This window comes from Carica papaya, chromosome 5, assembly GCF_054855325.1.
Source record: "Carica papaya isolate Zhongbai chromosome 5, ASM5485532v1, whole genome shotgun sequence".
Classification (NCBI taxonomy): Eukaryota; Viridiplantae; Streptophyta; class Magnoliopsida; order Brassicales; family Caricaceae; genus Carica; species Carica papaya.
In genome coordinates, this window is record NC_142313.1 from 17,584,443 (window position 1) to 17,600,385 (window position 15,943).

General features: G+C 39.3%; 1 long non-coding RNA gene across 1 annotated transcript; it reads right to left on the reverse strand.

Annotated features, from left to right (window-relative positions):
- Positions 1 to 11,743: 11,743 nt before the first annotated feature.
- On the reverse strand, positions 11,744 to 12,518 carry LOC148253806 (uncharacterized). Its single transcript, XR_015819071.1, has 3 exons — positions 12,394 to 12,518; positions 12,240 to 12,313; positions 11,744 to 12,043 (listed from the first exon to the last, which is right to left on the reverse strand). It is a non-coding gene; the product is annotated as an uncharacterized LOC148253806 (long non-coding RNA).
- Positions 12,519 to 15,943: the final 3,425 nt, after the last annotated feature.

The following is a 15,943-nucleotide window of genomic DNA, read 5'->3' on the forward strand; positions in this document are numbered from 1 at the left end:
TTAAATGAACAGTGAGTATAAAATGAAATATGGTTATTGCATGGTTAATTTTTATGATGAATAAGAATCTGTATAGGAAAGACTTATTAGGTACCCAAAAAAGGGGCGGACGGACCCGATACATAGGGAACCCTACCGTAAACATTACCTCAGTTGGACGGGATTGAGAAGTCCCTTACCAGAAAGATTTGGGAGATATGGTTCACCTTCATACTGGACGGGGTATCGAGGTGGTGGCATGTTTGGTGCCCATACCAGATGGGGTATGGGGCGACCGGTTAACTATTTAATTGAATATTGGGTCACGAGTAGGAGGACATCCCTATGGACCCCCAAGATACTGGTAAGTGGGTAAAAATATAAAATGATCGTTTCTTGTCATCTTATATGTGATAAATAATAAGGCATGAATATGAGTTTTCATAAGTTATTGTTGGGAAAGACTTATTACACAATATGGAATAAATGACTTTCTTTATAGTAAATGAATTTACATGAAATTAAGGGCTCAATTGGTTATTTTTCTAATTTTTACTAATTTTCAGTTTTCTGTATATGTGATTAGTGTGACATTCTTACTGGGTTAGTTTATCCTTTCATTAACTATTTCAGATCAAGAGGACCAAGATCTAGATCCCAATCAACAAGAAGGTTGTGAATAGTTCACCACCCGGACTCCCGTCAAAAGCTAGTGAAGGTCGTCTTTGGATTGCTTAGTTATTTGCCTTTGGTTTATTTTTTTTATTTTTGTTTGTTCTTTTAGAAGGAATAGTCCCGTAGTCCTATTGGGCATTGTGAAGTATTGTGTAAGGAATGTAAACCCTAACTCTATTATTTTGCTTCCGCATTTAATTTATGACTTTATTTCAATTTAAGTTTCTGGGCCTTTACAATTGGTATCAGAGCGGCATTTTTCGGAATCATTCCTCACACAAAGACTTAAAAATACCAAATAAGAACTATCACCCAAACCTTTCTTGTAAAAAATAAGTACAAAGACACGAAGAGATGAGGTCCCTTACTGAATAGGGCAGCCCGGGACGGGTCACTTTGAGAGGATGTCGATCGGCTCTTCGAGATTTTAGAGAGACTCATCTCTGTCTAATAGGCTAGGGAAGAGAGGAGGAAACTGTTTAACCCTCCACCACTTCCACAATATGAGCCACCCCTACAACGAGAAGATTTAACCTCACCTCGGTGCAACCCTGCTCCTCCGTCATATCATCCAACACCATCACAATACAATTTGGAGCCCCCACCGTATCATCCGACACCGTTACAAGGCTACCCAGTCTCTCCCCAGCAACATTTGGTCCCATTTCCACGGGACTCATTTTCACCCATGGTGGACCTAATAGAGATTAACACATGACTTTGATGTAATTTTAAGAATGAACTAGCCAGCAGCGTATCACGCCATCGTGAATTGTTTCCACGAGAGAAATTGTATTTAAGCCTCCTAACAAAGAGTCATTTACAAACTAATAAAAGTTTTGAATATTATTCTCTCATAGCAATTTCTTTATTACATAGTGTTTTAATTCGGTTGTTTTCTCTACACTGGGCAAACTTAAGAAAGAAATTTGTATTCAAGAGATCCAGTAGTCCAAGACTTTTCGAATGTATTTCTTGATGAACTTCCCAGACTACCAGTGGACGAGGAAGTTGAGTTCACCATAAACCTTCAACCTGGCACGCAGCCTATCTTAGTTTTCCCTTACTACATGAGTCATGTAGAGATAGAAAAATTGAGGAAATAGATCAAGAAATTGCAGGACAGTGGGTTCATCCGACACAGTATTTCTCTTTGGGGTGTTGGAGTCACATTTGCAAGAAAAATGGATGAGATGTTAAGATTATGTATTGACTACAAGGGACTGAACAGGGTCACGATCAAGAACAAGTAATCCCTCTCCAGGATCGATGACCTTTTTGATAAGTTGTAGGATGCCCAAGTCTTCTCCAAAATAGACCTGCGTTTAGGTTACCATCAGGTAAAGATCAAGCCAGAAGACATTCCTAAAACAGCTTTTCGAACAAGGTACAGACACTGTGAGTTCCTGGTCATGCCATCTGAACTAACCAATGCACCAGTCATCTTTATGGATTTAATGAAAAGGGTTTTCAGACAATTTCTAGATCAGTTCGTCATTGTATTTATTGATGATATCCTGGTATATTCAAAAAGCAGAGAGAAATACGTTCACCATTTGACTCTGGTTTTGCAGGTTCTTAGAAAAAAGAAGTTGTGTATAGAGTTGAGTAAGTGTGGGTTCTGACTCGAGCAGACTACCTTCCTAGGGCACATCATATCAAGGGATGGAGTGTTAGTGAACCCAAAAAAAGTTGAGGCAGTGCTTTGTTGGGAGAATTTGACCTCGGTCAAAGAGATTCGTAGCTTTCTGTAGATGATAGATTATTACCGCAAGTTCATAGAATGATTTTCTAGCCTAGCTTTTCCTTTGACCCAGCTCACAAAGAAGAACGTCAAGTTTGAGTGAAACGATGACTGTGAAAGGAGCTTTTCAGAATTAAAGAACCGATTGACTATTGCACCTGTGTTTGCCTTGCAGAGTGGGACAGGTGGATATACAGTTTATAGTGATGTTTCCTACTTGAGGTTGGGTTGTGTTCTGATACAGCATGGGAAGGTCATAGCCTATGGGTATAGGAAATTGAAGAGTCATGAGAAAAACTACCCCGCCCATGACTTAGAACTTGCCGCGATTATCCATACCTTGAAGACTTGGTGCCATTACTTGTATGGAGATACTTTTCAGATCTATATCGACTATCAGAGCTTGAAACATATATTCACTCAAAAGGATCTCAATATGCGTCAGAGACGATAGATAAAACTCCTCAAGGACTACGGTTGCAACATTTTGTATCACCCGAGCAAGGGCAATGTGGTAGCCGACGCACTTAGCAGAAAAAGTGCAGGTATCTTAGCTCACCTAATAGTTTCAAAATGCAGGGTAATAGGGGCCGCACAACAGATACAACTTCAGGACCTGAAGAGAGGTACATGCTTGGCCCACCTGACTATTCAACCTGAGTTGATCTAGAGAATAAATGAAGTCCAATATGCCGATTCAACCCTAGTAGCTCTCAAGAAAGATGCAGAACAGGGAGTAAATATAGAATTTTGAGTCTCTGCTGATGGGTTGCTCAAATTTCAGGATTGGGTGTGTGTTCCATATGATAGTGAGTTGAAAAGGGACATCATGATAAAGGCTCATAGCTCAAAGTTTGCCATGCATCCTAGAAGCACTAAAATATATCAAAGTATGCGATCCCAGTTTTGGTGGAATGGGATGAAAAGAGAGGTAGCCGACTTTATTTCCAAGTGTCTAGTGTGTCAGCAGGTCAAGGCAGAGCATGCCCAGATGGCCTACTTCAGCCATTACTGATTCTGGAATGGAAGTGGGAACACATCACATGGATTTGTGACCGGATTGCCTAGGGCACGCTTGGGACATGAAGTCATATGGGTAATTATTGACCGGCTCACCAAGTCTTCTCACTTCTTGCCCATTAAGATGACTAACCCCTTGGACAAGTTAGCAAGAATGCATATTCGGGAGATAGTCAGGTTACATGGAGTGCCAACGATAGTAGTATCCGACAAGGATCTCAGGTTCACTTCTCGGTTTTGGTCTAGTTTTTAGCAAGCCATGGGAACAAAACTGTCTCTTAGTACTGCATTCCACCCTCAGACCGATGGACAATTAGAAAGGACGATTTGTACACTGAAGGATATGCTCTGAGCTTATGTTCTTGACTTCGGGGGCCATTGGTATGATCATTTATCCTTAATAGAGTTCGCTTATAATAACAGCTACTAAGCAAGTATCAGCATGGTTCCATACAAGATGTTATATGGCTGCCCTTGTAGATCGCCGATCTGTTGGGAAGAGGTGGGTAATAGAAAATTATTCAGCCCAGATATTGTGTAGGAGACTACAGCCAAAATAATTAAGATTAGGAAAAATATCCAGACAGCTTAGAGCAGACAGAAGAGTTATACGGACACTTGGAAGTGGGATTTGGAATTTGAGAAAGGTGATCAAGTGTTCCTCAAGGTCATCCCTTTCAAGTGAATCAGTAGGTTTGACAAGAGGAGGAAACTAAATCCCCAGTTTATTAGGCCATTTGATATCTTAGACAGAATTTGTATCGCCGCCTACAGATTGACACTAACTCCAGAACTATCTAGAATCCATAATGTGTTTCATGTGTCCATGCTACTTAAGTACAACTTGGACCCCTCTCACATCTTGGCCCACGAGCCCCTTTCACTCCAGGAGGATCTGTCATATGAGGAGGTACTAGTGGGTATTGTAAACCGAAAGAGCAGAGTACTCCACAAACAGAAAATTCTCTTTGTTAAGGTTCTATGGTAAAATTACACACACAGAGAGGCCATATGGGAGCTAGAATCATATTTCAAAGGTCAATACCCCTAATTGTTCGATTGAGTGAGAGGGAGACAAATTTGAGGGACCAAATTTCTTTTAAGGGAGGAGAGTTATAATACTCGGACCCAAAATTTGGCCAGAGATTAATTTTAACATTTTAAATATAAAAAATAAAATTATTTTTAAATTAATTTATTTTAATTTTTTGTTGAATTTATGAAAAAAATAGGTTAGGGATGAAATTGAAAATAACTTTAGGAAAAAGGAGCAAAAATTTGGGGTTGGGAGGTGTTTTTGAAAGAAAAATAAAAAATTAGGGGTCAGAGTGCAAATAAAGAAGTTTTTAGCAAGTAGGACCGCCTAGTCAGCAACCCTGACGAACCGGAGTATGCCATATGGCAAGGCGCGCTGACGTCAATGACACACAGGATGCTACACGGGCGATCTGCGTGTCTAAAGATTGAACGGCCTAGGATCGATCCTGTGGGCGTGGACGGCCTGGATTTGTTCCTCCTTTAAACGCAATCGGACCATCGAGATCAAATTGCGATGAACGGTTCAGATTTATTTTTTCTTTAAACGCGATCGGACGATAGAAATCAAATGTGATGAACGACCTATGTTAACGCGAAATGAGTATAAATATTTCGCATCATACTGAACCCAAACCCTAGCTGCCAGCCTCCTACCGGAGAAGAAGAACAAATCACCAGAGAAGGGAGCCAGTCATTGACCGCCGATGCACCGCAGCCACCTCTGACTACCAAAAAAGGTAAGAATTATCCTATCCGCTCAGAATTTGATTCCAAGCACTCCCATGGCCAAATCAAGCAAAAGAAACAGCGGGTGAGCCATAAACAGTGGGTAAAGCCTGGTGCCGCCGCCACAGGTAGAACCCGCAACCTCCTCTGATGAGCCCCTATCCATTTCCCATTTCGTGCATTTTTTCCACCGTTGTGTTCACCATTTTATTTTCTACACATTGACCGAAGAAAAACTTCCTGCCGCGAGGGTGATCCGGTGGTGCCACTTCACCTGAAAAATACTACTGCCGGTAGGTTTCTATTTTCTGATTTTTTCAGCCAACCGAGACCCCATAATGTGCTTTTTCACAAGGATACATATAAAGTCAGCTAAAACTAGCCAACACTGGCCGAAAACGACCAGGTCGAGGTAAACCGCCGCAGCGGGCGGTGGTGCAGTTGTCGGAGCACGACAATGCCGTCGTGCCAGAAACCCAAAATTGGTCAGAAAGGATTTTTTTACCAATTTTTGATTCCTAGGTTATTTTTAGGTACGTGATAATTATTTTAGATTATGCAGGGATAATTCAGAAAATCCAAGGATCGTCAGTTGCACGCTTGACGCGATAGGTCTACGTGCGGGATCCGCTCGTGCTAGGCAGATGCAGAGCTGCACGCACCTAATGTGCATTTCTTCATGTGGGATTTGTATGCAGACTAGGCGTAATACGGGCGCCTGACAAACGAGTCATGTGCCTGTGCTCACTCAGCTGGCCTAACACGTGTGCGTGTGGGCGCACGACACACGAGCATTTCTGCGCAAGTGTGTGGGCAGGCCCGTGTGAGATGGGTCTTTCCTATTGCATTTTTTCTTCCAAAATTTCTTTCTTTTTCTTTTTTTTGAAATCCTTAATAAATTAAGACAAAATAAAAATAATATAATAATATTAAAATACTAAAATTTTCAATAAATTAAGAAAAAATTAACGAAATTCAAAATAAAATAAAACAAAAAAATATTACACTATAGAAGTTTAATGGCTAATGGCTCGAATAAAATAGAGTCTTAATACCACATGAAGTGCAAATGTACGGGGTGTCACAATAAGAGATTATGGGGATGTCATTAGTGACTATGAGAGTGAACAGGAGAACACATTGAGAGCCATTGAAAAATGTATTGCCCAGCCAGTATAGGGAGATGTGTAGGTGGCTCAGGGTTGAAGTGTGTTCCTTATCCTAGTCCTTACAAGCTAGTTAAATGACAGTAAGGAGATCAGTGTCACCAAATAGGTACGAGTTCTTTTTTTTTTTTTTTTTTTTTTTTTTTTTTTTTTTTCTGTTAGTAAGTATGAAGATGAAATATTGTACGATGTCATTCTTATGTAAGTAGGACACTTATTGCTAGGAATACCATGGCAATATGACCGAGATGGTCTGCCATGTTGGTGGATAGAATCAGTATTTCTTTTGCATGGGAGGTCTCACCCATGTTATAACCCCTTTGTCTAGAAGGGAAACGTACGAAAATCAGCTTAAAATTAAGAAGTCCTATGATGAGTTCGTAGGATGATAGGCAGAGGGAGACATTGTCCCTACAGGGGCGAAGAATTGTTTCCTCGTACAGGAGCAGACAAATATTCCGAGTTTCACAGGAGATTACTTGATATTTTTCTTAGTCTTTATGTCGTTAAATGAAAAAGTTGCAGAAAGTACATATTCAAGGAAAAATCCTCTCGAAGAAGGGGGGCTAATGTGAGTAACAGACCAACAATAAGTAGGAGGTTTATGAGATAACTGAAGGATAGAAAAGGCTAAACGGTAATGAGCTTCCAAGACATGTTCAAAAGTGTTCCTGAATAGACAGTGATAATGTTGTCGAAGCCCAAGTGCAAGCCTCAGATAGCAAATCTAACTTAATTACATTTGGATCTCAGTCTAAGAAGAGGCAAAATCAGAAAAGATGGAAAAACATGAAGTTATTGGGCCTTATGGCCAAAGACTTGGCCTACAAATCCTGGCCCAAAGAGAAGCCCAACATGTGATATGGGTATGGATACCCATAACCTATACATGTGTTAGCCTCCTCGCATGTGACACATGGCCCCCACATGTGCGAGCACCCAACCCGCATAAAGGATGTACGAGCAGTAACACACGGCGGCACCACAACAAGTGCACAAGCACAAAAGAGGATGGTCACTTGTACAGCTCGTAGGCATATGTAAGGAAGGCATCCCACACACCTAGCATGCATTGGCATGCGGGTAGGACACATGTAATATTTGCGTGCCAACACGCATGTGTGCAGTAGGCAGGTCGCTCGCTCAGCGACCCATGCTTGCACGACCCAAGCCCAAACAACTAGCCCGTGTAGCCCACCTGAGCAACCTGCTGCTAGATGTATGAGCCCAATAGCCCAACCATGCGACTCGTTGTTCATAGTCTTTTTTGGATTCATTTTTCTTACTTCTCCTAATTCTACATGGTGTCCTAAACTTTTACAATTATCCCTGTGTAAAATATATAAAATTGGAGGAAGAACTCTACTCAAAATTAAAGAATAAGGAAGATAAAGATCCATAAAGATTTGAGAGGCGAAGTATATTATTTTATTAATATTTTAATGTTAAGCCTTATCCATAAGATTAATTAATTATTATTTTAGAATAAGGATAAGGATTTAATTATTTATTTATTTAAGTAGTTTTTCCCTAGTTAATTTAATTCCTATAATTTGGATATGAATTCTAAATCCTATTCCAACTAGAAGTAGAGAATAAAAGTCTATATAAAGGCTTTAGCTCAAGTATTGAAGCAAAAATTTGATAATTAATAAAGTTAAAGCTTTGAAGTTATCTTTAAATTAGCTTTGTGCTAGTTTTTCTCTTTAAGTTCTTTAAAGTTAGGCGAGCTATTTGAAGTCTTGATTTAGCCAATGAGTTGAGATCGACTTATTGGGTAAGCCTGTGGCATCTTTCTTTTCTTCATTTTTGTTCACTACTTTTTGTTTTTGCATTCCCTCTATAGATTGTAGATTCAATTAGAGGGAGGGGTTAATTAGGCCGTTAAGTTTCGATATTACATACATTGGGTTGAGGTTCTAGAGTCAAAATGATCATTCTCATACCCTTACATGTCATCGAAGATGTCTTCTCAGAGGAGATCCTAGATGGTTTTTCACCACTTTGAGGGATCGAGCATTAGATTGACTTTGTCTTAGCATAATTAATAACACTTACCTCTTCCTCTATGTGTTACATTTTTCCTTTTAGTATTGATGCGGTATTTATTCTATATGACTCCTTGTGTTGTTTTAAAATAATACTTACGAATACTTTGATTCAAGAGGATCTATCCGACACTCAACTTAAGGGTGGGAGATAGAAAGGTAAAAGGCAAGAGTGTATGATATTATTAGAGAATAAAAGCCAAGTGAGTGAAATACGAGAGAAGTGGTGAGAAATTTTTTTTAATTAATCTTTTTACAGGAAATCTTCTTTAAATGTCAAGTGAGCATCAAAACCTCGCCAACATAATGCTCCTTATGGAGGTTATGCATGTAGAATTGGCAAAACTTAGTCAGAAGGTAGATAACTTGAGTAGTGGTCGAAGTGAAGCAAGACATGAGACCCCTAATACAAGACGACCTAGAAATACATGATCGAGAAAAGAAACTTGATCCAATCAAAAAGAGCACTTGCTTAGTTTCGCATATAGTTGGTTTTGGCAGAGTCGGAGGGTACCATCCTTTTTTTTACGAACAACACCGAAGCACCCCAAAGAGAAGGGCTAGGGCGAATGAATTTCTGGATGATAAGATCAGAAAGTTGATGTTCCAGCTTAGTTAGTTCAATGCGACTCATGCGATATGTGGGCTTCGAGATTGATTGGGTTCCGGGCAATAATTCAATCAGGAACTCTACCTTACGTGGGGGAGGTAGACCAGGGAGTTTAATGGGAAAGACATTAGAAAAAAATCAAATAATGGGTATGGAACACACAGCAGGGTCAGCGTCTATATTCCTGTTCATTCAATTGTAAAAAATGATAACAATTTTTATTTCTTTTCCAGGGATCATAAAGCTATAATTTTACTTTCACCATCTATTATAATTCTATACTTTTTCAACTAATCCATTCCTAATATTACATCAAATTCTAAAAAATCTAATAGTATCAAGTTTACACATACTTATATCCCTGAAGTTTTTATCCTACAGTCCTTATATACGCAATGAGCCTTTAGTAGTCCCTTAGAGGGAGTTTCCACTACTAGCATTTTTCCTAAAGGTTCTGGTCTCAATTCTAAGTTACTAGCAAATGCACAGAAAATAAAAGAATGAGTTACACTAGTATCGATCAAAGCCTTGGCAGGAATATTATGAATAAAAAGCATACCCTGGATGAGAACAAAAGCAGAAAGGACTTCACTTTCATCTAAATGGTACGTTCAACCTTGTGCTATGGGTCGGGGTACATCCTTTGGTCATTGAGGGTAGTCTTTTATAAGGTGTTGGGTGCTTCCGCACCGATCACAGACATGATTAATACGCCGACATGGTAGGTCACCATGTAAGCGACTACAATGTTGACAAGGTTGGTTAGTTCAGGCAGGTGGGGCTGTAGGTGGGGGCAAGGCAGGAGGAAGGACAATTCTGGCTCGTTTGTTTGGGGGGTTAATTACTCGATCAGGAAATCTCTTTCTAAGCGGTTGGGGCTGTTATTGAGTCAAACCCGAATAAAGCATTGGTGCTTATTCGAGATAAGATTTTCGACCAACTGGGCATGTTCAAGCAACTCTATATATGAGCTGGGTCTAAGCATTTTGACCCGGTCATAAATGTCGGCACGAAGGCTCTTGAGACACTTCCTAACTTTTCAGCTTTCGGGGGTAAACATTAAAGAAGCAAACCTACACAGTTAAACAAATTGGGCTACATATTAGGCTACAGACAATCTTTCTTAGTGGAGGTCCTAGAATTCCTCCTCTTTTTTTTCTTGAACATAAGCAGGGAAGAAGTTATCAAAGAAAACATCTATGAAAACTTCCTAGGTAGTAGGGGTAGGCAGAACTTCTTTCTTAAGTCGCCACCAGTGTTCGGCTTCACTATTTAACATAAAGGCTGTAAGAGAAACTTTTTGTTCTTTGCTCAAGTCTAATACAAAGAAGAACTTTTCTATTTGTAGGATCCAGGCTTCGGCTACTAAAGGATCAGGGCCACCTTCAAAGTGTGGGGGGTTAAGTTTCTTAAACTCTGCTATATTATGAGAGATAGACCGATCTAGGTTTCAAAACTCAGGGGCAGGGGATGGACAAGGGTTGGCTAGGGTTTTTTCATATGGCTCTAGTTAATCCTTGAATAGCTTGAAAAAGTTTTACAAATTCAGCTTTAGTCAGATAATCCAAGGCTTCAAGTTGTTCAATACGTTCTACAGATGGTCTTTCCCGTGTCATTTTGACAAAAGAAAGGAAGACATGAGTTGGAGTTTTAATCTTTGAAAGGAGGACATTTATCTTTCCCAGGTATTCTAAACGGTTTATCTATCCTAGGCCTCAGTGTAAAGGATTTGTTCCACGATATTCTGCTTTGATACCACCTGTGATATCCCAGGTGCCAATTAAGGCAAATGGGTATCAAATACAATTCAGAAAAACGAGTGCATGATAATATTTATGCAGCAGAATCAAACCTTAATAATCTCTTATAGATATATATATATTATTCCAAATACATACATCACTAAGGGCAGAAGTGGCTACAAAATACAAAACATAAAGACCACTTCTTTCACTATGCTCCTAGAATTCATCAGAGTGCGGGAACAAACATGCACTCAGACTTGTGGATCCACGAGATTCTCATATTTCATGGGGAGGTCTGTCTGCGGTTCCTCATTTTCTTCCTCATCTGGTGGGGAAATGGAAAGTGTGAGTTCCAATGCTTAGTATGGAAAATAGTATTAAATTAACATTGTAAGATTTCAAAGTTTATTATTTTTCTTACCATTCAATTTCCTTGTTTACCTAACTCTTCATTAAGAAAAGCATTTATTTGAATATCAAACTAATACGTTAGCACAAAAAATCAAATATACATATATCATGCCAAATAACAGAGAAAATCAAATAAATCATGAAATACTCAAATATTTCGTGTCATGCTTCGAAGTCGTTATAAACTTCCATCTCGGAGGGCAGATACAGATACAGATTTCTGCCTAAGTGGAATGACAAGATCAGATACAAATACGACAATTTGCTCAGGCCCATTTTCGGTTGGCCAAACCATGGTATGATCTATGACCACGGTCTTACCAAGCATAGTGGCCCTAATATATAGTTTATAGTCACAATATTACTTAGTTACGAGTGATCTCTACGGATAGTGCAATACCACTCTCGTCAGAGGGCACGCCCTCATCCACTGGGAGCAGTCCTCTTACATCTTTCCAGATTAGATAGGGGAGGGGAAAATAGATACCTCCTTAAGGGCAAGGGGAACATATACCTCTCAAAGATAAAAAGTCTAACGAGACACTTGATGCAATATGCATGTCAATACATATACATGGTGATTAAATGGTAAAACTTGCCATTTTTATCTCGCAAACAACACAGAAAATTACATGCAATATTGATTAATTCCACTTTTCTATATACATCACTCTATCTGGGATTTAGATAGAAAGCAACCTACAGCCAGTTCAGCACCAGATAGGCATGCCCAACATAATTGGTATACAAGAATGAAGTAAGAGAAGCAGAATTTCTAGAGATAGGACTCACATCAGCATGCCACCAATTGATAGGCACACAGCTCCAGAGTGCGATAAGGACGGACTTGCAGCAGCAACTTGGAGGAACATCGACACTGCCTAAAGGCTTCAGATATTATAGACTGATTTTACATTTAAACAACTCAGGAGAAGTTACTATTAACTTCTATTACCATTTCAGAGGTAGTTATATTAATATCTATTTAAGAAATCTATTTAAAGTGCAAATCAAGCAACTCTATAATCATAATCACTGGAAAGGCTTCAATGAACGTTGATTTGTATTAGAATGTACCATGCCCAAGAAGCTCCATAAAAGAAGCACCTTCCTGCCTAGTTTATCCATCAAAATCATCGCAACAATAGATCCTGAGAATAAGATTTCTCACATTAAGAGTCAATCAAGAAACCCAGCAGGTGCAAGAAAGCTACTGGATGAAAAGGTATACCTGAAAAATTTGCAATTCCTACAAAGACATTTGCAAGGTCCGAAGGTACTCCAGCACTTTTAAATACAGCAGAAGAGAAATAAAATACAGCATTTATACCAGATAGTTGTTGTAAAGCAAATAGGGTTGACCCAATAAAAACAACTACAAAAGGAATTGCAAATTCCCCATTTATCCAAAAGAGAAGGGAAGGGGCCTATGTATTTGTATGACCCCTGCAGATTTGACCCTATCTACACCCGGAGCCAATCCCCTATCAGTCCTGCCACCACGCCGCAGAACGAGAGCTCGTGTGGAACCTTTTCTTTATGGCGTAACAGCGGTGGAATGTAACAAAATATTACGATCGCGTAACATAAGGGCCGGGGGTACGGTAAACTCGGCCAAAATATGACACCCGAAGGGCCCGAACGCACAATCCTATCCGAGTCCGAGTTTACCCCTTGCACTTCGGACAGCCGACCATAGCATCATAAGGAGGACCTCCCTTTCGAGGTCAAAAAAAGGTACGGTACATAGGAGGTTGGTCTTTCTCAATGTGGTGTATAGCACGAGAAACCTTTTGAAAGAAAAGAAGAGAGGGTCGTTCTCACATGAAAGAAGAGAAGAAAGGAGAAACCATGCAGGCTTCATTCTACTTTTCTCTTTTTCTTTTTCTTTTATTTTACTTTTTTTATCAAGGACTACATATTACATTTATTACATGAAAATTCATCAAATGTCAGTAAATCACACAACATGTTTGAAAATCAGAACTATTCGACTCATTTGAATACAGAGACACGAAAAACAGGCAAGATAACTATCATATTAAATTTACTTATCTCAAAATACTCCTTGAGATGTCGAAAGTAATACTAAATTCTTTATCGAAACTTCGATATTTTCTTCTTCACCGTTTTTCCTTTCTTTCTCTTTTTTCTCGCACTAATTTACTATCTCTCTTTCTCTCTCTCTCTCTAAATCTTTGAAAAATAGAAGAAATAGAAGTGTTGAGAGGAAGGGGGGGAATTTATAGAGTTTTAAAACCATTGGATTCGCGCCAAGTGGCAAAATTCGGTGAAGAGAGTGGAGAAAAAGATTCTTGGCATGAAAAATGAGGGAGGAAATTTTCCTCCACTGACAGTGGTGGCGCGCCACCCAAGGTAGCGATAGAACATTCCCTGAGGTGGTAGAGCCTGGCTGGCGCACTGCAAGCGAGCCTGCAAGCGCACAGGTTTGCTGCTGAATGTGCATGGGCTATTTTGCATGCGTAGGTCCTGACCCCCCGCTGCGAGCGCAGATGGGTCGTGCGCACTGTGCCCATGCCCTGTGGCCAGTGTGCGCGAGTGCGCGCGTGCATAGTGCCAAGGAAATGAATGGACAAACCATTTTCTAGCGAGATTTTTTTGGCGAGCTAGTTTTCTCCCGTTTCACCGTTTTCCAATTTTTTTGTAAATTTTTCTTTTGAAATAAAATAAAATAATTTAAAATAAAATAATAATAAAATTAATGAAATAAATAAAATATTAAAAATAAAAATTAGTTAAAATCACGGATCTCGAGAACAAAGTAAATTAATTTAAATTTAAAGTGGCCAAATACCCGAATGAATAGAGTTTCTAAATTATTTTAGCATGGTGATAGGCGGGGTGTTACACATATAAACATGCATTAACATGTAATAATTTCATTTAAGCATATAAAATTAAGTATGCAATCATTCAATGTAAACTTGGCTAATTTAATTTAGAAATACTCCTTAGTATGTTAAAAGTAAATACTAATTTTTTCACCAAAATCTTAGTGTTTCCTACATCTTTCCTTCTTCATTTCTCCTCTAATTATCTCTCTAGATCTCTCTCTCTAAAATTCTTTGGTGGATAGAAGAATGAAGTGGAAGTGATGAGGAAATGGTGAAGGGGGGGTCCCTATTTATTAAAAATTGAGATCGTTAGATTTCCTCCAACTGGCAAAATCTGGTGAAGAGGGAGAAAGTTAAATTGAACTAATGCGATGGTGACGATTGACGAATGTGATTGATGGATAGACGATGCGAAAATGGTAATGTGATGGCAGCACAAAAACTAGAGGCATGCCACCCAAAAAAAGGCGACACGCTGTCCAAACGATGGCAACACACTACCCAATCGGTAGCACATTGCGCCCAAGGGGGCGAAATGCTCTGCTCGAGGCAGCGCAAGCTGCTCAAGCCTGCCACGTGCACGTAGGCCTACTGCAAGCTGGGCACTATGCGTAGGCCTATTGTGCGGACGGCGCGCGGATAGGGAATGTGATAGGATGCACAAGCAGACTACGCCTTGTGCACCGTGTGGATGGGACGTGCGCCTTGTGCTGGCCGTGTGTGGGCACGACCCTTCCCGCGAGTGTTTTTGCCAGATTTTTAACTATTTCTCCTCCGTTTTTTCCTAAAATCTTTTTAATTAAATTAAAAATATTTCTTAACAATTAGCCAAATAAAATTAATTTTAATAATTATTTAAACTAAATAGATATGAAATTTACCCATAAATTAAAATACGAAATTTAAAGAGTTTAAATGGCCTTAGGAACCGAATAAATAGGGGTTCACAATACAAATTATGCAGGAAGGTTTTTGGGGTGTTACAGATGTCAAGTTCGTTAGCCATTTTTGCGAGTTTTATGGGGTAAGTTGGGGACTAAATTACTATTTTATACTACATGTCACCCCCAGATAGATAGCCAAACTAAAGTGGTCAATTAAACCTTAAGTTCCCAATAAGGGCTGTGGTTAGTTGAAATTTGAAAACTTAGGAAGATTGTTTACTTATTGTTGAGTTTGCATACAATCGTTGCATTCATATTTCTATAGGATTTTCAGCTTTCGAGACTGTTTATAGTTTTAATCCTTTAACTTAACTTAATGTAATGCCTATACCTTTGCAGAAAATTATTAATACAAATTACTAATAAAGAGTTAAACTTATTAAAACCATACATGAGAAGGCTCGACAACATATCCAGAAGCAAAATGAATCCTACGCACGTAATGCTAATAAAGGAAGGAAACGAGTTGTTTTCCAACTAGAAAAATTGAGTTTGGGTTCATATGCGGAAGGACGAGATTTCCAAAGCAATAAAAATCTAAATTTGGCTGATTTAATCCTAGAAAGTCTTAAAACATGCCCCTAAGAAGGTGTCCCACATAAAATAGGACATTCACGGGTTTTTGATTATCCGTAGGGAAATTGCTTGTGATCTTGCATATGAGGGGCAATGAAGCACGTGCACGTAACACGCTTAGCTGTGTACACACATACAACATGTCAGTTGCGCATGAATAGAAACAGCATGCACACACCCAACGCACACGCACAGGTGGAGCATGCAGAGGTGAACTCCCGCATTAATGCGGGAGGGTATGGGGAGGATTGTTTTAACTCCCAGAACCTTGATCAACTCATGAAAAGACTTAACTGTCTAGTTCCTTCTCCCTACTAGAATATACACCCACCTATATGGTATGCATAAATAAGATAATAGGGAAATAAAAGAAGAAGAAAAGATGCTACGACTTACTCGATAAGTT